The 25,204-nt window shown below is 35.0% G+C and overlaps 1 protein-coding gene across 6 annotated transcripts in view; it reads left to right on the forward strand.

Annotated features, from left to right (window-relative positions):
* The window catches only part of ERBB4 (erb-b2 receptor tyrosine kinase 4), a 1,148,410-nt gene that overhangs the window by 509,636 nt on the left and 613,570 nt on the right, over positions 1-25,204 (forward strand). The window lies entirely within an intron of this gene.

Consider the following 25,204-nt stretch of genomic DNA (forward strand, 5'->3'; position numbering starts at 1 on the left):
TCAAAGTCAATTGATAAGGCCTTTACTTACATCTTCAGAATCCATTCCTTCATATAAAGTAACATAAGCATGGAGTGATATCTCATCATATTAAACTCCTTTATACTCAAGGAGGGAGGATTATGCAGGGCATATACACAAGGGGGTGGGAATCTTGGGGCCATCTAAGATTTTTGCTTACTACACTAGGTTTTAGATCTTGAAAGAGTAAATTTCACCTAGCAGCATTGCTCACTATAGAGAAAAGGTCATAGCAACATAAGTGTTCCTTGACTGGTGAATAAGCAAAATGTAGTATATACATACATTGAAATATTATTCAGCCTTAAAAAGGAAGAGAATTCTGACCTGTGCTACAACATGGATGAATCTTGAGGACATTGTGCTAAGTGAAATAAGCCAATCACAAAACACAAATACCATGTCATCCCCCTATATGATATGCTTAGAGTAGCAAATCCATACAGACAGAAGGTACCATGGATTGTTGCCAGGGGCTGAGGGTAGGGAAGAATGGGGATTGTCATTTAATTGGTACAGAGCTTCAATTGTGTAAAATAAAAAGCATTCTGGAGATTGGCTGTACAACAGTGTGAATGTACTTAACACTTCTGAGCTCTATGCTTAAAAATGGTTAAGATCTTGTACATTTTATGTCATATGTGTTTTATCACAGTTAAAAATAAAAGAAGAAAATCAAGTTTCAGCATCAAAAAAATTCAGAGATGTAATAGTTCTTTCTCTTTCTGTTCTAAATCATCTGCTAAAAAAACCCACAAAAAGAAACAGTGAAAAAGTGTATCATGGGCTACAGTCATCAAGGGAAGCTTTGTGGAGACTGTAGTTCTGAACTTAGTGTTTTTTTTTTTTTAAAGTAAATAGTGTTTGGATACTTAGAAAAACAGAATAAATGGGACAAACTTGCCAAGACATAGAGTTGTTCAGAAGAGGGAGTTCTTAGCCAGAGTTATATAGAGACAAAGTGGAGGTTTTCGAAGAAAGTTGGGGTGAGAATGTAAAGGGTTTTTAAATGCTAAACTAAAGGAAATGGGTTTTAGTTTATAGTTTGTGAGGAAATATTGAAAATAGTATAATGTATTCTATGATACTGTTGTCTAGGAGTCCTTGTCATATGCCTCAGGTTATACATTCCTGGAGAAAACAGAATGTGACAGCAAGATGTGTGGTTAACAGATTCATAATTATTATTTGTTTTTCTGATAAAATGTTTCCCTATCACATGCAAAATGCAAAACGGTTATCTTTGTTCAAGGAATCTGTTGCACTAAAGAATCAATTACTGATATTGAATAATCTGTATGATTGACACTAAGGCAAAGAACATGTCTTAATTTATCTTTGTATCTTTCTCTAAGTCTTAAACCAGTGCCTTGCATATAGCGATTGTTGAGTTAAAGTAGTATGCTGAAGAATGTAAGTGTTCTGTCCTGAAAATTACATCTATAGAACCTTGCATCTGTAATCCAAATAGACAGCAAAATATAGTGGTAATTCTTGCTAGGCAGTGTAACCTCACAATTCTTCCCAAGTAATTCCATTTGAGACTGACTTTCAACGTTTTTTATTTATTTTTGGGACAGAGAGAGACAGAGCATGAACGGGGGAGGGGCAGAGAGAGAGGGAGACACAGAATCGGAAACAGGCTCCAGGCTCCGAGCCATCAGCCCAGAGCCTGACGCGGGGCTCGAACTCACGGACCGCGAGATCGTGACCTGGCTGAAGTCGGACGCTCAACCGACTGCGCCACCCAGGCGCCCCGAGACTGACTTTCAATACCGAACACTGGTAATGAAATTGACTATTCAAAAAAGATGAAAAAAAACTTTATTAAGAGAGTATACATATTATTTTAAGAAAAAAAGTTAAATGAAATCTCCAATATTTCAGGGAGAAATCTTCTTAGACATTAAAAGATAACTCAGCTTCTTTGCATTGTTTTTACTCATCCATTGCGTCAACTCAATTTTGAGTTAAACCTTTTTTCTTTTTTTAAAAGACAGACAACATTGGTGGGGGAAGGGCAGAGAAAGGGAGAAAGAATCCCAACCAGGCTCTGCCCTGCCAGTGCAGAACCCCACACGGGCCTTGACCCCAGGAAGCCGTGAGATCATGACCTGAGCCAAAACCAGGAGTCGGTTGCTTAACTGACTGAGCTACCCCAAATGTCCCTAAACCTTTTCTTTTTTAACCATACTCTCAGAATTTTCCATTTGAGAGCACAATCCTGGGAATACTTTACTGGCTGAGCAGCCAGCTTCAACTATATTAAAACTTTAAAATACCTGGTTATGTTTTCCAGTCTGTTCTTTGATACAAATGAAATCTATGCTGAGTTGTTTATTTAAGAAATGTTAATTCAGGGCGCCTGAGTAGCTGAATCCGTTGGCCGTCTGACTTCGGTTCAGGTCATGATCTCGTGGTTCGTGGGTTCGAGCCCCACATCGGGCTCTGTGCTGCCTCTCAGAGTGTGGAGCCTGTTTCGGATTCTGTGTCTCCCTCTCTCTCTGCCCCTCCTCCCCTCATGCTCTGTCTCTCAAAAATAAATAAACGTTAAAAAAAGAAGTTAAAAAAAAGAAATGGAAATTCATATCTTGAACAGGTGAAAGCCATCACATAATCTGCATTCTACCCAAACTCAATGGCAAATTAAACTTAAATACAGATATGGCAGCTCTTTCTCTCATTTGCTTCCAGGGTGATATCTAGGTTATAAGAGACTTGAAGTCTGTAAAAATATGGAGATGTGGGTTTCGTCATTAAGAATATAAAATTATGATTTTAAATTAGGTTTAGAGCCTCAAAAGGGACATGTGCAAGTGAGGGGCCCTGAAGCTTATGCCTTATTTGTCTTTATGATAAACCCTCCTCTGCTTGCTTCTTTGGCCAGATCGTGATCCTGGAAGTTTCACTGGAGGATCTTCTTGTTAAGAGATACCTCATTTTTGCCTCATTCTTTTCCTTTTTTTTTCAAATATATATATTTTTTAATGTTTACTTATTTTTGAGAGAGACAGAGACTGAGTGTGAGTGGGGCAGGGGCAGAGAGTGAGGAGTGAGAGAGACACAGAATCTGAAGCAGGATCCAGGCTCTGAGCTGTCAGCATGGAGCCCAACACAAGGCTCAAACTCACAAACTGTGAGATCATGACCTGAGCCAAAGTCAGACACTTAACCAACTAAGCCACCCAGTCGTACCTCATTCTTTTCCTTAATTAGCTTTTTTTTTCCCACTACTCCACCCCACTCCCTCAATTGTGGTATTTAGTTTAATACAAAATTGAGATAATTTACTTTCCTCTCTGCTCCTACTATAACTTTCTGGCAAATGTAATGATAGCCAATTTGATTCACATCTGTGTTTTAAATAGGCATATTTCCAGAGAATCATTTTAAATTTAATATGAACTTTACATATTTGGGATGTTGTGTACATGTTCTATCTACATAAATGCACAAAATGAGGGAGTCTGGTTGGTAATTGATTACCTAAATATTAGTTTTGCATTATCTTTAAAATCAAGGCATAGACATGTGCTCATAGATTCTAAGTAAACCACTTTCCTTATTTTATAAAGAATATAATACATAAATTGTGAAATCTACAGAGTATTGAGTGTGAGAAGAATTTATAAATCATATTTGATGAGCTGATATTTACAATCAGTTTATCCAAAGATTCACAGACTGACCACTCTATTCTATACCAAAAAGGTAATATTTTGTCTTATAATTTCAAATCATTTTATCTGTTCATCCATGAGAACTTCTCTTGCAATGTCTTCTGTTCCCTATCATCCTCCATCCAATAACCCACTTCTCTTGCAATGTCTTCTTCTCTTGCAATGTCTTCTGTTCCCTATCATCCTCCATCCAATAACCCACTTATTGGAAGCAAATGAGATAAATGTCCATTTCTTGTACTAAAAATGACATGAATATAAGCATACACATATTTGGGTTACTTAGTTTTTAAATTAATAGCAAAAGCTAGTATATTTTAGGTCAGAAAAACTAAATAATGCCATTTATTTGTAAGTTCTTTGTAGCTAGAATTAATTATACAATACCCTGAATTGTCAACAAAGACAATTTAAAGTCAAGGGTGTTAGGTGATGTAATGAAGTTCTTCAATATAGATTTTCTATAGTTCTTCAATATAGATTTCTGTTGAGTAAATTTTGAGAATGATCAACCCAAACAACTATGTGGTAATATATCTTGTGTTTTTTGTTTTGTTTTGTTTTTCTTTGTTATTTAGATGGCATATAGCATTATATTAGTTTCAGGTATAAAACGTGCTTTGAAATTTATATATATTGTGAAACAATCACCAGAATAAGTCTAGTTAACATTCATCACCAAACACAGTTACAATTTTGTGTGTGTGTGTTGAGAACTTTTAAGATGTACTCTCTTAGCAGCTCTCAAATATATAGTACAGTATTTTTAGCACTGGTCACCATTCTGTATGTTACCTAACCTATTATTTTATAGCTGGGCGTTTGATAACAGCTATTCCAATAGGTGTGAGGTGATATCTTACTGTGGTTTTGATTTGCATTTCCCTGATGATTATTGATGTTGAACACCTTTCCATGTACCTATTGGCCATCCATGTGTCTTCTTTGGAAAAATGTCTATTCAGCTCCACTGCCCCTGTTTAATAGAATCATTTTTTTATATTGAGGTCTATGAGTTTTTATGTATTTTGGATATTAACTCCTTATCAGATGTATGATTTGCAAATATTTTTCTCCCAGTCAGGAGGTTGCCTTTTCATTGTGTTAATGATATCCTTTGCTGTTGAGAAGCTTTTTACTTTGATGTTGTCCTACTTATTTATTTTTTGCTTTTGTTGTCTTTGCTTTTGTGTCAGATCCAAATTATCATCATCATGAAGCTTACTGCTTTTGTTTTCTAGGTAACTACTTTCTTCTTTTTGGTATTTTTTCATATTAAATTTTCCTTATTTTTCCTTAAACTAAAGTAATGTAACAAATTTGGAGAAAAAGTTTATTTTTTAAATGTATGCACAACAGTTACTGCCTTAATAAGAAAAGGAATATGTTTTAGAAGCACTGAAGACACATGTATATAGTATAATTTAGAGTCAAAATTGGGGAGAGGTTTAGTGATGGGGGAATACTTAGAGAAACTCTTAAGGCAAGGTTGTTTATATGAAGCCTCAACAAATTAGGCAGAAAGTATGGAATTGAAAGGTAACTGCTGGGTCACACTCCCCAGTCTCTTTGGTAGAAGATATAAATATGAGAGGAAAACCCTGTAAAACGTTATGTTTCTTGAGGACAGATCCCGTACTTGATCGAATGTCCTGTGTAATTAGACCACAGGTGTGACATTTCTACCTGTATCTGTTTTGCTCTTCATGGCCAAGTTTTATAAAAGGGCCACACTCACCAACTGTCCCCATTTCCAAATTCTGCATTTGCTTTCCAACTGTGTAACTCCAGCTCCTGCTTTTATCACCTGACTAGAAATGTCCTTTTTTTGGTAACTGTTTGCTTACCTCTTGCCAAAGCCATTGGGAATTACTTTGGGCATTATCTTACTTGATATCCATTATGGAAATTTACATTATTTCTTAACTTTATTTTTCTTAAAAAAAATTCTCACTATATGTATGTATACATAAATCTTTAGTTAAAAATTCAGAAATATCTAGAAATCAATAGATTATAAACAACACCTGCAACTTACTGCCCCTCCCCAATTCATTGGTATAAGTCTGTTTCTCTCACACATGCAAGTTATAATGTATATTCAGAGAAGCTTACTAATTTTCTTAATTAAGCTTCATATTATAAATATTTCTTCATGCCCTTAAACATTTTTCAAGCATCTATAATGACTGTATAATATTCTAGTCTATAGATGCACCTAATTCCAACATTTTACTTAAATATATTTCAAACTTTCACAATTACAAATAATGTTGGGAAAACATCCTTGGGTATAAAATTCTTTATATCTACTGTTGAATATTTTCTAGGATATATTTGAGGAAGTGTAATTACCAAAGCAAAAGATATGGCCATTTGTAAGGTTCTGGATACATGAAGTTAATTTGTTTTCCAGAGAGGTGCTGAAATTTTTTTTTGCCAGGACTGAGAAAATATCCATTATATCACACACTCGCTAAACTTTTTCCAATTGGGTAAAAACATGATACTGGTTTTATTTTGTATTTCTATAAGGTGTGTAATATAGAGTGCAATCTAGATAATTATCTCCAAACCTTTAAAAGTTTTCTTCTCTAATGTTTTTTTAATTAAATCATCTATGATTTTTCTTAATTTTTTATGGAATTGCAAAATTCTCTTCTCGATTATGTTACTCTTGGGGGCCTTATCTTTATAGTCTGATTCTCTTATTTCAATTAATTAATTCATTTTATTGTGTTGCTTCATCATCCCACGTGGGCTTTTCTTATTTTATATCTAACAAAACATGATGTCAAAATATATTCCATATTTCCATTAGAAGTACCAACTAAAAAGATTATATATACATTGCACTAACTTACAGGAGACGCATGTGATGCACTTACCCTACTAAGAGATTTATATTTATATTGTTTTTGTCTGATTTGGGAAAATGCCTTTACTTTTTATTCAGAGGATTAAGGAAGTTAAGAAGAAAGGTGTCAAATACGTATTTTAACAGTGTTATTTAAGAGCTATAGTTAATAATATATTTTCATAAAACTATTTTCATTTTTCTTCTCATACTTAAAATTGTTAAAATTTGAGGAAGTGATACATATTTCATTATCAAAAAAAGTTAATTGCATAAAATAACAATGATGTAGTCTCACAAAAAATGTATTTAATTCAGTACAATAGGAAAAGGAGAGTTGCTGTTTCAGACTTTTCCATGTCTTAAGAGACGAAGCAAAATCATTGGTGCCATCAGTGTTCACATTTAAATAATCAGAATGGAATACCTGAATAGTTATTGTATTCATCGACTGACAGAAATTCTATTTGATGGAAAAACATAATTCTCCAGGTAATTACTTTTTTGTTAGACTCTGAAAGCTCCTCTGAATGTGTGAGACTCTCTGACCCAACCATGCTAGATAAGCCTACGAGGACTTGGCCCATTTTTCATCCTTTAACAGGTAGAATAGTGCTTCTAATAAAATAAAAGGTCTGCATCCCTTTAAGCACACTGATGAATTTGCTCACACACAAGGAGGCATGAGGGTGAATTTGAATACTGTGTTTAGAGACAGTTGAGTGAGAAGGGTGTAATCTTCAAGAGATGGAAATGTTAGGGTTGGGTGGAGAAGACAAACTAGAAGGGGATAATAAGATGAAGAGATGGAGAGAGATGGGGTGCCTGGGTGGTTCAGTCAGTTGAGCATCTGACTCCTGATTTTGGCCCAGGTCATGATTCCGGGGTTGTGGGACGGAGCCCTGCATTAGGCTCTGCTCTGAGGGTGGGGACTGTGGTGTGGGACTCTCTCTCCCTCTCTCTCTTTCTCTCTCTCCCTCCCTCGGCCCCTCTCCCCCATTTGCAAACTCTGTCTCTTAAAAATAAATGGAAAGAGGAGCTAGTGAAACTCCAGCTCTACAGGCTAGAGACAGTAGAACTACTTAGTATAAAGTACCAAGGAAAAAAATCTCTGGGGGAAAGGTTTGCAGATAGCCTTCAAGAAACACATGGGTAGTCAGTAAGGAGGGGTGTGTTCTTTGTCTGTGTTTTACATACGTGTGTGCGTTTATTTTGGCCAAATAATTCACTTGGTATGTGAATACTTATGGCACATGTGTTTATACATACACATCTTTACACATATTTATTGAACCCTTATTTGCATTTGTATATATGTGATGTATTTAAATATACGTAAGAAACATTGTTTTTTCTACTTTAACTATGCCATTATTTTTTTCTAAGAAAATATACTAAACAGCTTCAGTTTCCTTTACTGGAACCTTTTCCTCTTCTTCTTTTCTGCATTTTGAAGTGTCCCAGATGTATTTTATTTTCTGTCAACATACTTACCTTAGACGATGTCATTCAGTCCTGTGGTTTAGGTGTCTGCTGTGATTCCTAAATATACTTCTCCATCCCTGTCAACTCCCTTCAACTCTAGATTTAAATGTGTCACTGCTTCTGTGACATCTTCACGTTGGTATGAAATATGGGTCTCAAAATTTATATAGTGAAAACAGAATTCTTAACTTCCATCTTCCCACTGCCAACTAATTTTTCCCTAGTTTCCTCTACTTCCTCTAGATTATGGCACTTCTGCCTGCTCAATTGCTTAAGCCAAATATCTAGAGATTATCTTTTATTTCTATCTTCTCCTTACCCACTGTTATGCAAACTGTCAGCCAGTTCCATTGATTCCCCCCCCAGACATGTCCTAATCATGTGTATTTGTTCCCAGCTCTCCTACAAGCACCCTGGTCCAAACCACATGGGCCACTATCCTAGCTGCCATACTTTCCAGCCACAACTTTTGCAATCCTTACTTTACACAACTGTTACTAAGATTAAAATAGTGACATAAAGGACATAGTGCCATCACACCATTACTTAAATACTCAACATTCCCATTGTATTTAAAGTCCAAATTCTGTACCCTTTTGTAAAATAATGAAATTGTACAGGATTTCATTCTGCTCTTCCTTAACCATGTTGCTCTAGCTTTTTGGCACTCTCTGTATTCCTGTCTTGGGAACTTTGAAAAGTAGTTACTTTATTTTCCTGAATTTTTTTCTTTTCTGATTTTATATGCATCACATCTTTCCTGTCAGGTTAGGGCTCAGCTTAAGTATCATCTCTCAGAGAGACTTTCATGAGCACCCAATAAAACATAACCCCCTTTCCACACATCAACCCCATTATGTTACTTTGTTTTAATTCTCTGCAGAAACCTATCATGCTTTACTTATTATATACTTATGTTTACTATCAGAACACTATAAACTCAGAACACTATAAACAGGGACATACTATCTTAGAACTATCACATATCAAGCTTCCTGTAAATATTTGTTTAAAAAAATAATATTGTGAGGGGTGTCTGGATGGCTTAGTCAGTTAAGCTTGCAAAAAAAAAGAGAGAGAGAGAGAGAGAGAGAGAGAGAGAGAGAGACTTGATTTTGGCTTAGATCATGATCTCACAGTTCATGAGATTGAGCCCCGCATCAGGCTTTGCCCTGATAGTGCAGAGCCTGCTTGGGTACTCTCTCTCCCTCTCTTTCTGCCCCTTCCCAAGTATCTTTCTCTCTCAAAATAAATAAATAAACATTAAAAAAAAAAACATTGTGGAGAATCTTCGAGCATGGGCAGACGGAAAGGATGAGAAGATTAAGGTTCTTTTCCATTCTTGAAAAATCCTATGATTTTTGTGAAATAAATGCATTTTATACTTTTGTCCTGCCCAAATCCATTTTAGGTGAGCTATTGAAACTAAAGAGAATATTTAGTATTTTTGGTTTGATTAGTCAATTGATAGATGTATGTTATTCAACGTAAGTAAATATTGAGCTTTAACAATACTGGGTGATTTGGAAATGTAGGTAGATTTTGTTTCGGTTTAAGGAATGTTAGAGGTATGCAATTAAGCATATTTTCTATTTTACTGTAGGAAAACACTAAAATATGCAGTTAAAGCTTAAACATAAATTTTCTCTTTCCTTAAAATTATGTGTTTTGTTTTGAGAAGAATTGTTACGTGGAACAGAGAATCAGAAAAGGGGCTTTATATATGGATTATTTTGCATTGAGGTTTTGTGCTTATTTATTTCTATGATAGGTTTCTAAAGCAAAAGGGAGATAGCTTATAACTAGTACATGAAAGGCATATGAACTCCTGAGAATATGCAACATTCTGTGATGTTAGGCAGAATAAAAGTTGTACATGTTTGGAACGCTTATTTACCCAGAACTTTTGGAAGGAAACACTATTTTCCCATGAAAACGAGCAAATAGAAAGTGTTTCATGACTCTTTTAAGATCAAATATCACTCTTTAAAGAAATTTCTCTGTTGGACCTTACAAATTTGTGCCATGATCTCCAAATTTCCTGTCTGTGGAATTTCCCACCGCTTTGCAACGTCCAATAGGTGATTTGATGGAAAATATATAAGAATCACTGGTCTGTAATACAAAATCTTTCTTTATAGTGCAATCATACTAATTGGCAAAAATGATAATAAATGATAAAAAAAATATCAGCAGTATTTCCAGGTACTATTAAATGCATAAAAGGGAATTTATGTAGGAGTCATTAAGTGTCAGATCTAGACCCTCTTATATGTTTAACTTTTTTATTTTCAAAACTGCACACATTTAATTATAAATAGCAAAATACTCCCTTACTGGTTTAGTTATTGCTTTAGGGTCAGAAAACTGAACTCCCAGCTGTCCTACCATTTACTATGTGGCAAATGTGGTTAATGGCATTCACCTCTCTGAGCCTCAGTTCCTTCCTCCCTAAAAGGAGGGAGTTAATTTGTTCTGTTAGGGCTCTTGCAACACTGATCTGCTGTGATTCTGTTTCCTTTTTTTTTTTTTTTTTCCACATCATGTCTCAAAAAAGTAGGTATCTCCATCTTTTAGACCTTCCATATCTCTATTCAAAACTACCCTTCTTAGGTTCTCTCCTCTATCTCACATGTCTGGAAAACATGTGCATTGGGGCGTTTTATCTTTAGTTATTTATCCAAATCTTTTTCAGAGGCAAACTGTAGATGGTGAGATGTGGTAGCTGAGATCAGAGAATCCCTGAATACCACAAAGTCTACAATTATTCATTCCATAGAGTGTATCGATGATGCAGAGTATAAGAGTTTGACATCTCTGTTCATGGCTAGTAAAGTAGCCACAAGTACTCATCTCTGTCTGAAAAATACTACTGAACATTTGTAAATGAAGCATCAGAGAACGTGAAGTTCCCTTTTGAAGTTAAGAGCTGATTGTCACTCTTGGTTATTTCAGCAGACTGCTTTGATTGTAAAAGCTATTCTTGGATGCAGCAGTGGCTCATCTATAAGAGAGACAGGCACCTTTCATGTTCATCTGTCAACCCTAACTCTTATCTGCCTTCCACATTGGCACTGTCAAGTCACATTTCCAGGTACTCTCCACTCTTACTTAACCCTGCCTGAGGCCAGATCTTCAGTAGTAGCTTGGATCTTCTGAAGATGCTTCTTGGGATGGGATTTGGAAACTGAATGAGGGCCATACTACTTACCATGCTTTGGATGGCTATTATGTTACTATTATTACATAACTGGTAACAACAAAATATGAAGACTGATTTTAAAAAAATAATGTTTATTTTTGAGAGAGAAAGAGTAAGAGAGAGTGAGAGCTAGAGAGTGGGGAAGGGGCAGAGAGAGGGAGACACAGAATCCGGAGCAGGCTCCAGGTGCTGAGCTGTCAGCACAGAACTCGATGCAGGGCTCCAACCCATGAACCATGAGATCATGACCTGAGCCCAAGTCAGACACTTAACTGGCCAAGCCACCCACATGCCCTGAAGAAGGCGTATTATTAGATCTTTGACCACATTGCTGCCAGAAACTGTTGATTTTTAATTCCTATCTACTTTGGAGAGCCTTGTCAATCTCTGTAGCTTCCCACCCAAACAGGTAACAGTTGGTACTGGCAAGAAAGGAGGAAAGAAAAAAAAAATTATAGTGTTACCAGCTTCATTTGGGAGCATCTGTGTTTCCTGTTTCTATTATTAGGCTTTAGGGATATGAGAGTTTTTCTTAACCGTAAGAGCATCAGTTTTAGGGGATATGGAAACAAGATCCTCCAGATAGCAGTAGCAAATCATAAGTATTGCATTTATTTTTGAAGTATTGAATGCTACCATCAAAAGTTTTATGATTAGGGGTTGAAGATTTATGTAGTCTTCAAGAGAATGTGGAAGAGAATTTTCAAAGCCAGTAGATGTTAAAGTTTATTGTGATATAAGAACATCAATTTGGAATATAGCAGAATAAATTCCAGAAGCATTACTTTCATTGTGAAAGTAATAATGGTGCTGTCTGTTTAAAAGTGGGACAGTTCAGGGGCGCCTGGGTGGCTCAGTCGGTTGAGCGGCCGACTTCGGCTCAGGTCACGATCTCGCGGTCCGTGAGTTCGAGCCCCGCATCGGGCTCTGTGCTGACAGCTCAGAGCCTGGAGCCTGTTTCGGATTCTGTGTCTCCCTCTCTCTCTGACCCTCCCCTGTTCGTGCTCTGTCTCTCTCTCTGTCTCAAAAATAAATAAACGTTAAAAAAAATTTAAAAAAAAAAATAAGTAAATAAAAAAAATAAATAAAAGTGGGACAGTTCAGTAGACTAGCAAAGAGAACTTCCGTGATGAAGGGTGGCAGAAAAATTGGTATGGAAAATAGAAATTGTGTTTTCTTATATAGAACAAAATAAACTTGTTGATATTATATCTTGAAGAATTAATTACAAGAGCCCAAATGAGCTACAAGTGATTATAAAATTCAAATTTTGGTTCAGGTTGTAATTTTTGTTTATGATTAAAATATGTTTTTTTAAAGACTATCACCAATTATGCATATTTCACAGAACTCTTAAATAAAGTACTGGCAGTGGGGGCACTGCACATAGCACTAACTTGGGCACTAATTAAATGTATGTCCCTAGAAAGTGCCCATAAAACACTTGGATTAAAAACAATTACAGTCTTTTCCATATAAAATGTTTTATGAGAAATCATAGCACCTGATGATTATAAACTTTGTATGAGGTGTTTTCCAAAGAAGAGAATGAAAAATAACCTTTAAGCTGATAATAGCGAATAATGATACTATTTAATATTTATTGAGTGATTACATTATGCTAGGCACTGTGCTAAGTGCTTTACATTAAATTTCTCATTTTATCCTTCCAGTAACCTTACAAGATTGGTACTGCTGTTATTTTATAGCTGCAAAATAGGCTTACGAAGATTAAATAATTTGTTCAAGGTCACACAGGTAGTAAGTGTTGGAGCAGGGCCCGATTCAAAGTTTAGCTACTTCTGCTTTTAACATATGTACTAAGAACCCTATTTATGAGAACTGAAAATAGTAGACATTTTTACTGCATAAATTATTAAAATCAATATAAGATTCTTATCTACAATGTATTAATAAATTTGGAGTGAGAGTCTCAGGTCATTCTAGCTAGCATTCTATCTAAAATCCTGAATGAGTTAGTCTTGATTGCATTTTGATACCTTTTGAACTTTAATATCTGTCACTAGACCAAGTTATATTTGATATAAAGTACAGCCTACCTCTAGTTAGATAACTTTTTTTTCCCCATAACAGAATTCAAAAACAAATGGCAGTACTCACACAGTTTGTCAGAGGTTGACACATCATTTTTGACCAAAAGCAAAATAAACAATGAACCTCTATAAAGTATGAGTCTTTTTCAGTTTAAAAATACCAAATTACGGTTAAGGACTTTGAACATCACAGGATTATCACTGAAGCAGTTGTCACTTAAGTAAGAACGTAATCATTTGCCTGTATCAAGACAGAGGTAACTTGCTTATCATTACTTTTCAAGTATATTGATACTAATAATCCTAAATAGCATTCTGAAGTTAGCAGGGCCCATCTGGTGGCTTTTCTTGGTGAAGAGGCAAGTTCCCGCATATGAGACTGGTGTATTCGATAGATTGTCCTCTGCCTCATGGCTAAGGAAACTAAACTGAGACAACAAAAGTCATTTTATTGAAAGAGGCCGTGCTTTTAAAATGAATTCCACTTTTCTTTCATAGCTCATAATATTACTCCAAAGTCATTATCTAAGAAAGATTTAGTTCTCATATAAAATATGAACCACACGACAACTGAGCTAGTGTGCCATATAGATGCAGCAAGCCATCGCAGTGATAAACCATGTGGACACCAAGTATGTTGGAGCCATTAAAATTGTAGTCCAATTAGTTCTAAAGTTTATTGGGGCTAAAATAATTCTTCAGTCAAGGAGAGAGATCTGTTTTCTCATAGGAAACTTACCAAGACAAAGACTAAAATCACAAAGACGGATCATGAGCACATAAGGGAAAACTTATTTAGTGCCTGTTGGATAAGTCAGAAGGATAGATGATTATTATTATTATTATTATTATTATTATTTTATACATGGCATAAACACATGCAAAGAGAAAAAAGAAGGAATCAGTGAATCAGATACCTGGTTGCTTTCACTGGGCAGCATGCTGTTATAGTCAGTTATACCTGATTTTATTATATGATTCATGATTTTATTATATGTTCACCTCTTTAAAACTCAATTTGAATTATTTACAAAATAATTCAAGAAGGCTCTATTTCAGATAGAATTTAATACAGTTTAGACAGTTATCTTCTAAATTATAGAGAATTTTATTTTTTTAAATAACAAGTGAAAAAAATCGGTATTTAGAAAGAATGACCCTGCAGTGTTTTATTGTGTTATACAGATTTGCAATTCTTTCTATCATAGAAAGAAAATGAAAATAATTTTAAACTTGTCTGTAATGCCAATTTAGTTCTTCGACCAACACCGACTTGAGCACTTACCCATTCTGAATTTGAAATCAAAATGCTTTGAATGCAGCTTATGAGCCTCTTTGTTTTGGGGGAAAAGAACCACTAAAGCAAACTGTAGAGAAAGAGGAGATAATAGAGCTTGGAAGCAACCTCTTGGCAAAGAAGAACAAGAGCAGTGGAATAATTTAATTGCTCATCAGCTAATTATACGGTATTATAATGTTAATGTGTCTTCATCATGACAATGTAATAGGTATAGATTGAAGCATATGAAAAAGAAAGTGTTGATGCAGTAATTATAAGTAAGAGTGGAACTGTTAGAGTAATTATAACGCTTCATCGGATAATTAACGTATTGTTCAACTTGAGATGGGGAACAAAGAGTGAAAAAGTTAAATATTGAAGGACATGCCTTTGACACTCCAGAGATGTCTTTGAGCCTTTGCAGAGAATAGGATATTCTGGGTTGATACAGTTATTTCCTGGTTCCCTTTTCCATAATTTATTATTGTTCAGTCACATATGCTACGGAAGAACATAGTAATTTGCATGTGAGATGCTACTGGTGGTTAATTTTTTTATGTAATATGATCCATGTTGCTATTTCTTTTTTAGTTTTGTCTCATTTTGTATCCGTTATGTCATTAAATAAGCTAAAGACTTTAAAGTCATGCGAGCTTAAAATGAAATAATGTATGTGAACAATTCTATAAACTGAAGAGGGTGATAATTATTCTTTAGCATACCTGAGTAGTTCCTTCTGAGAGTGTTTTGACAGATCCCTTTTATTTTAATATCAGTGAGTAACCTAATTTTTTTTTCAAAATTCATTAGCTTGAAAATATCCATTTACTATAAGGCCCTTTGAATGAATTATAAAGAAAAACAGCAACAAGTAAATACCAGCAACAAGTGAAACTGACAACAAATGGTAGGCAGCTACGGTTTTGTATCCCATTTGACATTTTGTTTTGATGCTAGCTCAGTGACCACCTATGTGCCACACTGTTCTGAACATGTTATGGATATTAACACATCACTTTTCATTTTATTTCTATTGTTATCCATACATTTTACAGAAAGGATACCTAGCAGAACAGAGGTTAAGTATCTTGGCCAAAATCGCATATCTCTTAGTGGTACAGCTGGGATGTGAGGCCAAGTAGTCTGGTGGTATCAGTCTCTGCTAACCTAACACTGCTCCCAGTTGTTGATTCAGGACGATGTTACGAGACTTGTGAAAGGTTTCTGTATTCCAATTAGAATAGGGTAGGCAAGCAAGATTTAAAGAGCTGATAGTGGAGGATACATAGAGTCTGGTGTGAAGGAGAGAAGACAGCAATCAGATATGAAAAATCTAAAGATGGCAAAGACAGATCAATCTGGTTGCAGTGGAAGGTCCATAAAGAGGAGCCCCAGGAGAATAGACTACAAACTTACATAAGATCCCAGTGACAAGGCCAAAATGAATAGCTCACGGAGAAGCTCATTAACTCATCCTACTCAATGGAGTTTGACCCGATACCTATGATCAGCACATGTAGGAGATACCATGATAGATATGGAGGTGAATGCAGGACAGTTAGCAGAGGAATTAGAAATAGTGATGCCCTATTATTTTAAGTTATCTTCAAATGAACAAAAAAGGGTTAAGTTTCTAAGACTATAATCCCTGCTGAAATTGTATAGTGTTATTTTGAGATAGGCTGCAAAGCCAATCGATATTAAAGCTTTTATACATTCTTTATAAAGAACTATATTTTTTAAATCTGTTTTCTTACAAATGTTCACATCAAATTGTGTTATGGGATAAATAAACCACATGACTGAGATAAATATGCAAGCAATTCCTTTTTAAAATCAGTAGGAGGCCGGGAGTACCTGGGTAGCTCAGTCAGTTGAGCATCCAACTCTCGATTTCAGCTCAGGTCATGATCCCAGTGTTATATGACTGAGCCCATGTCAAGCTCTGCTGTGAGTGTGGAGTCTGCTTAAGATTGTCTCTCTCAGGGCACCTGGATGGCTCAGTCAGTTAAGCGTCTGACTTTGGCTCAGGTCATAATCTCACAGTTTGTAGGTTCAAGCCCTGCATAGGGGCTCTGTGCTAACTGTATTCTGTGTCTCCCTCTCTCTCTGCCCCTCCCCTGCTCTCTCTCTCTCTCTCTTTTTAATTAAAAACAATTTTAAAAAAAGGTTATCTCTCTCTTTCTCTCTGCCCCGCCCTACCCCTCTGTTTCTCTCTCCTAAAATAAAAAATAAAAATAAAATAAATAATTAAAAAATCAGTAGGAGGTGAAAAAAATGCGGCTATAATGTTTCAATTTAACAAATAATTGTGTTTTACTTTACATCAGCAACAATTATACTTTAATATAAACTGTTAAAAAAGCAATGCAAGGGCTCCTGGGTAGCTCAGTCAGTTAAGCATCCAACTCTTGGTTTCGAGTCAGGTCATGATCTCATTGTTCATGGGTTTGAGCCTCCCATCAGGCTCTGTGTTGATGGTGCAGAGCCTGCTGGGGATTCTCTCTCTTGGTCTCGCTCTCGCTCTCTTCCCCTCCCCAGCTCGTGCTCGCTCTCACTCTCTCTCTCTCTCTCTCTCAAAATAAATGTTTAATAAAGCAATGCACATTTTAAAATAAGCAGAATTTGGGTAAAATACTCATGATGTAGGATAGTTCTGACTTAAAAAACGTTTTAAACAGTGGGTCCTCAAACTGGCATGCACTTTGAAGGTGTGTACTTTCTAATTTCTATGTCCTATTTAGCTTCTTAAAATTAAAAAACAAAACAAGTTAGTTCACTTAACTTTGGTAAACTGCATACTTCAGCAGTTTTGGCAACATAATTTGATCAGAGGTGGAAGATGGCAGGATATGTTTTGCTGTTTAGATGTACAGCTAAAAACATAATATTGAGTCTATAGTTGGAACGACATGGATTCTTTTGGGGGATTTCTGGGGTGACAAGTCTATAGTAGAAGGAGCACAGGCTCTGGAGGCAGAATGATCTTAGCAATTGACTCAATTAACCTCTCTGAACCTTACTTTCCCTATTGTGAGAGAGGTAATAATAATTTCTGTCTTGCAGAATTGTTAGGAAATTAAAAATGCATATAAAATGACTATCACAGAAGCTGGCACATGCTAATTGTTCACTTAAAACTGGCTATGATTATTGCTATTCAGCATAAGAGAGTTACTGAACAATGCTAAGCAGTCTTTAATAAGAAGTTCTTAAAAGTTTAAAACAAATCCATGAAATTATGTTGTGACTTTCTTTTAAGATATTAATTATAGTTGTTCTCAATCTGTAATGAAAGAGGTACTAAGGTTAAAAAAGCAAAATGTAGTCATGTAAAATATCCTGTCATCAAGACCCTTCACAAAAGATGGAGAATTACAATTGTCAGAGGTTAGTTTAACTAAATAAGAAGGAAACTACTGCTATTTCTACCTCTTCAGAAAGGTTTTGTTTGTAATAATTCCAAGATAATAAATATAAGGTATATAGTCAGCATTCTTCATAGCACAGTTATAGCCTCTATAACACACACACACACACACACACACACACACACACACACACACACAAATACAAATATATGAATGACTTGTAGAATGCATCCCATTATAGTTACATATATATTTATCGCAAAAATACATACTGAATATTCACTGATTTCCCATGCTAGGTGTTTCCTCTGCTAGACTGTGAGTATCATGAAAGCAAGAATTATTTATTTCATTTTTATGTCTTCCAAAAATTAACATAGCACTTGGAACATAATAAGTACTTAATACATATTTACTAAATAAATAAGCAATTTTTTTTTAAGTTTTTTATTTATTTTTGAGACAGAGAGAGACAGAGCATGAGCAGGGGAAGGGCAGAGACAGAGCGAGACACAGAATCTGAAGCAGGCTCCAAGCTGTCAGCACAGAGCCTGACGTGGGGCTCGAACCCACTGACTGTGAGATCATGACCTGAGCTGAAGTCAGATGCTCAACCGACTAAGCCACCGAGGCACCCCAATAAGCAAATAATTTAACTTTTGTTTTGAAATAGAGTCAGAGTTAAAAAGTTGTTAACTACTTAAGTTTACTACAATTCACAAACCACCAATTTATTTCTTTCTTTAAACTAAAAATGTATCACAATGGTAACAATAAATACACACACATATTTATATTATATTTAATTTTACTTGCCTTCCCTTCCTCTGACCATTTTCTAGAGGAAATGTTTGTGTCAAGTGAAAGAAAGAAAAAAAGATTAAGAGAGCATTTGGTCACTTTTCAAATAACTGAGAACACAATATATTCTGACTCTTATGTTTATCTCAGTCCTCACTTAACTGAGCAATATTACCCATAAATATAACAAAATTGACCTTCTCATCTGTAAGTTGAACATCATGGCTTCTTGATAGGTGAAATAGGAAGGAACCCTGATAATCCAATCATTCCCTTAGTTGAAGCAGAAGAAAAATGCTTGAAAAATATTTCTCCTTTTTCCTTATGGAGGAGGAAAAAAATGCATGAGCAACTCATAATAGTTGTGAGAACTGGAACATTCAACGGAAGACAAAAAAGTCTCAGGAAGAGATATTTTAGAAAATCATATTTTTGAACTCTTATTCTCTTTCTTTCAGTTACATATTTTGTTGGCAGCTTAGCTGGACAGCTTAGTTATAGTGAAAAGCATAGGAGAAGCCTAAATGTAAGGCTATTTTGACTCAACTTAAAGAATTGTTAAATTTTTAACACTTAATCCAATTATTCATAAAATAACCAACCAATGATATTTATATTTAGTTTTTCTCTTCTACATATTTTTCTATGAGGAAAGGTAATTCCCACCGACCAATAATGCAAATATAAGTCATATTCTAGAATAATCAATTTTATGTTGTGTTCATAAAAGGAAATACAAAAAAAAGGTTTCCACATTTTCTTTTTTTTTTTTAAGTTTATTAACTTATTTTTAGAGAAAGAGAGAGAAAGCAGGTGGGGAAGTGGCAGAGAGAGAGAGTCCCAAGCAGGCTCTGCACTGTCAGTGGGCAGAGCCTGATGTGGGGCTCAAACTCACCAACCACAAGATCGTGACCTAAGCTGAAATCAAGAGTCAGACACTTAACTGACTGAGCCACACAGGTGCTCCACTTTACATTTTCTAAGAGAAATATTACACCTTTCTATCTACTTGAAAGTTATTTTAAAATTGTATATTTCATAACCATTTTGAAAGTGATATGTGGAATATGAGTACTTTACATACATGTGAATGATATAATCAAAGAATAGTACTTCCTAAAAATAATTAAATGCAGAGAAATTCAATCTCTGAGATTCTAAGAGTCATTCCCTTGCTGTGGTGCCCTTTGAACCAATGTATTAGAAAATATTTTGGTCTTATTTCCTTAGGTCTATCTAAGCTTTATTATTTGACCTAGATGTTTTTCATCCAGGTTAGAATTTCAAGTGGTTATCTCCATTCTATGAAATTTACCATATCCCTTGGAAAAGTTTAGTTTCCACAGAATCAGGCTGCATGCAAGAAGTTTATGTCAAAATACAAATACATAGTTCTTACCAAGAGAATACTAATTTTTATCCAGATATTAAGCCTGTGACATTTTTCTGTATTTTTTTGCAAAGGAAAATTCAATGTGTTCATTTAAATTTTAGTGGGACATAGAAAGACATACAAAAATCTGAATGTCATTTTTCAAAAATTTTTTAAATGGTTATTTTTGAGAGAGAGAGAGAGCACGCACACAAGTGGTGGGAGGGGCGGAGTGGGAGGGAGACACAGAATCCCAAGCATGCTCCAGCCTCTGAGCTGTCAGCACAGAGTCCAATGTGGGGCTCGCACTCATGAACTACGAGAACATGACCTGAGCCATGGTCGGACACTTAACCAACTAAGCCACTCAGGTGCCCCAAAAATCTGAATGTCATTCGCAGTGGAAATAGTTACACTTTTATGTTTCATTAACTGAGTATTTTTTGTACAGTTTGGAATATATTTTTAATGCATTTATAAGTCATTAAAAATAAAAGTTTTGGTGGTGTTTTTGAGAGGCTGTAATTATGTTTTATTGCTAACTCTTATCTACTTGCCACCTTCCTTAGGCCAAGCCTCCTTTCATATATATATTCTCCCAGATATGTTCATTCTCAACTCCCAGATATGTTCACTTTCTCATGTAGGGGCTCCATATTGTTTTAGGACTTGGAAACTTGAAACCAGAGAGGGTCAAGATGGGTGCCAACTTCCACCTGCATTTCGCTAATCTTTCCCAAAGTGAAATGCGTCGTTGTATTAAAAGCAAAATAAAATGAAACAAAACTTAAAAAAACAACAACTAAGAAAAACCCTCATGTTTGACTCTAACCAATAACTGATTATCTGTGATAATAAAAAGGAAAGACATAATAGCTGAAGAAGGTTCTCTACCATGACCTCTATTTCTTTTTCCTGGAAATAGCTGCAAAGTGTCCTTGATCATTTCCAAAATAAAGGGAGGCTAAAAAGGTACTCTGTACTTTCACATCAGGAACAACTACAACTTTCACAGTGTCCATAACTACACAAGAGCTCGAACTAGGATTTAATAGGGTTTGGTTTTGTTTGTTTTTGTGTTGTTTATAAAATAAATCATGACTGGGGGCATTCACACAATTCAGGAGAAAGCTTTGCAAAGGAACTCTCAGGGGCTGTAGGCTAGCATTCTTTTCAGTGTGTACAAGTGAACAGTGATGAGGTTGAAAGAGGGGATTCGTCCATATTAGTTTTGTTTGATTTGTGACTGATACAAAGATTTAGCACATTGACTAATTGTTGATGTATAATATATAGAAAATTTACTTACATTATAAATGAGGAATTGGGAGCACGTTCATAAAATGTTTACCCATGTATGTCCCAGGTAAAGTGTATAAGTACAATCATTAAGAAATCAAAAGCATAGTAATAATCTTCCATTTAGGATCTGTTCCATTTGGCCACTTTTTTATTATATGACTATTTGCTTCAGGTACACTGCCAGGAAATTGGAATAAGATTAACTCATTCAATTACCTATCCAGTGAAGTATTTATGTGCCAAGATCATACATACTACATGCCAGGAACTATTAGATTCTGAAGAGACAGTATTCAATGAAATAATATTTTTGCTCTCAAGTATCTTACATTCTAATGAGAGAGTACAACACATCTTTGCCCTCAAAGAAGCTGCCAAATACACAAATAGGAACATAAGAATGTGATGACAAAGGAGCGAAATGTATTTTGTTATGACATTATTACAGGGCTGGGTGAGAAGGTCAATCCTATCTGGAGACATCAGAAGTGGCTTTGTAAGGTAATGACCTTGAGCTGAGTCCTGAGGGTTGGATATTTTTTAGACGGAGGTCTAGTTGTGAGGAGACATCTTAGAAAGAAGGACAAACAGATACAAGCCCTAGCCTTATAAAGCAGTGTGGTATGTGAAAGTAACTAAAAGCTATTTGACATTAATTCACATTAAGTGGGGGTTGAGTGGGGACAGTGGAAGTAGGTAAGAACGTTTACATAGGTAGGATCAAATTATTCTAAGAAGTAAGAAGTTGGAACTGCGAAGCCATTCATGGTTTTAGACAAAATATTAACATGGTCAGGTTTGAGTTTTGGAAAGATCGTTCTTTTAGGAGAGTTGCTCAGAGAGGAATTTAATTCTGTTATTAAATTAGTAACATCTGAATTAACATTTAGATAATACCTTCATCTGAGCTAGTTTCTAAGGTATTTTTTTCTATTGCTTATCAGCAGGAAATTATTAGATGGGAAAGAATATAAAATAACTTAGTTTTTAAGTATTCATTTCTTACAAAGCATAGAACTGAGTTTTGAAAAAAGGTAAAAATTTTGTTTGTTCTAGTAAAATTGTCCCTTGCCCAAGCATTTTTCACGAGATTTCTTAGAGTAAAATGAGCATAAAATGAATGGGTCTTTTCCAAGTTATTTATATTCGTATAATTTGTCATGATTGTGAAATAAGAGAAAAAGTCTCTAACATTTTGATTATGTTGATAAAAAGTTTAACATTTGATAAAGTATTTTCCCAAAATGTTTTCGTTTATTTATTTTTTTAATGTTTATTTATTTTTGAGAGAGACAGAGACAGAATGGGAGTGGGTTAGGGGCAGAGAAAGAGGGAGACACAGAATTGGAAGCAGGCTCCAGGCTCTGAGTTGTCAGCACAGAGCCCAATGTGGGGCTTGAACCCATGAGCCGTGAGATCATGACCTGAGCTGAAGTCGGGTGCTCAACCAACTGAGCCACAAAGGCGCCCCAAAATGTTTTCATTTCTTAATCTGTACACCTAATTTAACTTATACTTTTAAGTTTATATACTCCCATTCTCTACTACTGTAAATAAATATTTGCCTGTACATTTACTTCCTTTCTGAAGTAGGATATAAGTAAAGTACATTATGCTAATCACTTTGATTCCTTTTCCCTATTAATCATTATCTCTAAAGGATAGCTTTCAGTTGGCTAGATAGCTAAGAATCACAACCATCATCCTTTTCTTATCCCTTTTATGTTAAGGAACTAAAGAAAACATCTGTCAGCTAATGAAGCCATTTTACTTGATAGATATTTATTTCTTATCCTTTTACTTTGTCTGTAAGAATAGCCTAATAGTTAAAAGCAAGTTAATTGTTTGCTTTATCTGGTACCACCATAAAGTAGAAAACTAAAGAAGAAGCAAATAATATGTAAAAGTAGGGGAAATGTACAATTGGTATTTCCTATAGAGTAGTCTCTCTGGATAGGCATGTAAAAGAGAGAAGAAAGAGATTAGTAGCCTGACACAAATAGCTTCTTTAATATGTGGGTGATTATCTTTATTATGGATATAACCAGTGGGAAAATGTTATCTTCAGAGTAGGGCAATCGCTTGTTTGCTCATAACCCTTACTTATTTTAAGAGACACAAAATAAGATTTTTTTTTACCATTTCATTAAATCTACAATTGTTTAAGTTTTGGTTCCTTCTGTAGTCAAATGAGGGTACACGCTGATTCATTATTAATTATGATTCATTGAGATTTCTTTTTTTATAGTTTTGTGTCAGTGAGTACTTATTCATTACAGAATCTTCACAAACTTCATTTGGTATTAATATTCCCATTTTACACATGAGTAAACTCAAGGTCAGAGATGCTAAATAATTTACCAAAGATCAAAATAGCTAATAAGTGGCAGAGATGATAGTAAAGTTTCTATGACTTTAGAGCCTTTATGTCTTTTGTGCTACAGTTCTAAGCTATTACTGCTGATAGTGCCCATATTGTAAATGTTACCCCTTGGTATGCACAGTTTTTATCATTCCTTGGACCAAAATTAATATGACAAAGTGAATTTTTAAAACATAGTTAATTTATAAATTTTAAGAACCGTATTGTAAAGATTACATGATTTTCTTGTGCATTTACATAGAAATCTCAGGCAAGGTTTATGCTTTTGGCATTTTAATATCTAGACTCTAAAAATGGATAAGAAGTTTTTGTCTTAATCGTTTTTCATCGGTTTTAATATTCTGATATGATATTGTTTTGGTTGCCTTGAGCTGCATTACTAAATTTAATAAAATATTATTTAATAATACAAACAACTGGCTGCACACCCAGCTTCTCTGAGCTCCCAAGGGTCCTCTACTACCTCATTAGAGAAGGAATCTTGACATCACTAATTTATTTGTTTTAATTACCCATCTAGAAAGGTATGAAAAATAAATTAAAGATTTGGGAATAGAAACCAGTCCCCTAACATTATCATACATTTCCAAATATACTAAAATGGAATATTTTTCAATGTTTACGAGCTGGTGCTTCCTCCTACCATTTATTTAGTTGTAAACTGTTACAGATCGGGCCAAGTGAGCACACTTCGTATTAGTTATTCCTCCAATATACTTCCTGGTCTCCAAATGGAAGTGAAATTAGTCACTCTTGCTCTGAGGTTTTGTTGTTGTTTTTGTTGTTTTCAGTCCATTCTTCCTCCATTTCTTTGTTACCCCTTTATTTTTTGGAGAAAAATAAAATGAAATGAACTTCCCTCCTTTATTATACCTTCTATCTCATATCCATATTTCTTCCTGACGCTTCTTATTCCAAAAACCACTTTCTAGCCTATCTACTTCCTTATCTCTAAAGTCAGGAGTCAGTTCTATTTTGAAACCTGTAGGAAGAGGGATAGTAACAATATCCTCTCCCCTGCCCTCTCCCTCAAATCAAGTGCTACTAGTAAACAAGTACTTTCTTTTCCATCCATAATTTATTGTGACTAAAGAGAAATCAGATTTTCTCTAAAGACTATTTTCTGAAGAGTATGTATATATCTAAAATATTCCATCTGGTAGAAAACAGATGCTTATCCACATACTTATAAAATGTGGTGAAGGTGCTATAGTAAACTGGTCTCTGTATCTGTTTATATTTGTTAGAATTTAAAGCTATGAAGCTAGGTTTGTTTTGTGTGTGTGTGTGTGTGTGTGTGTGTGTGTGTGTGTGTGTGTGTGTGTGTTTGTTTGTTTTTTTGTAGCCTGTAAGCTGATTTCAACCATGTTTGGTCTATTGTCAATTTTTATTAAAAT

Source organism: Neofelis nebulosa, chromosome 2 (genome assembly GCF_028018385.1).
Source record: "Neofelis nebulosa isolate mNeoNeb1 chromosome 2, mNeoNeb1.pri, whole genome shotgun sequence".
NCBI classification, from domain to species: Eukaryota; Metazoa; Chordata; class Mammalia; order Carnivora; family Felidae; genus Neofelis; species Neofelis nebulosa.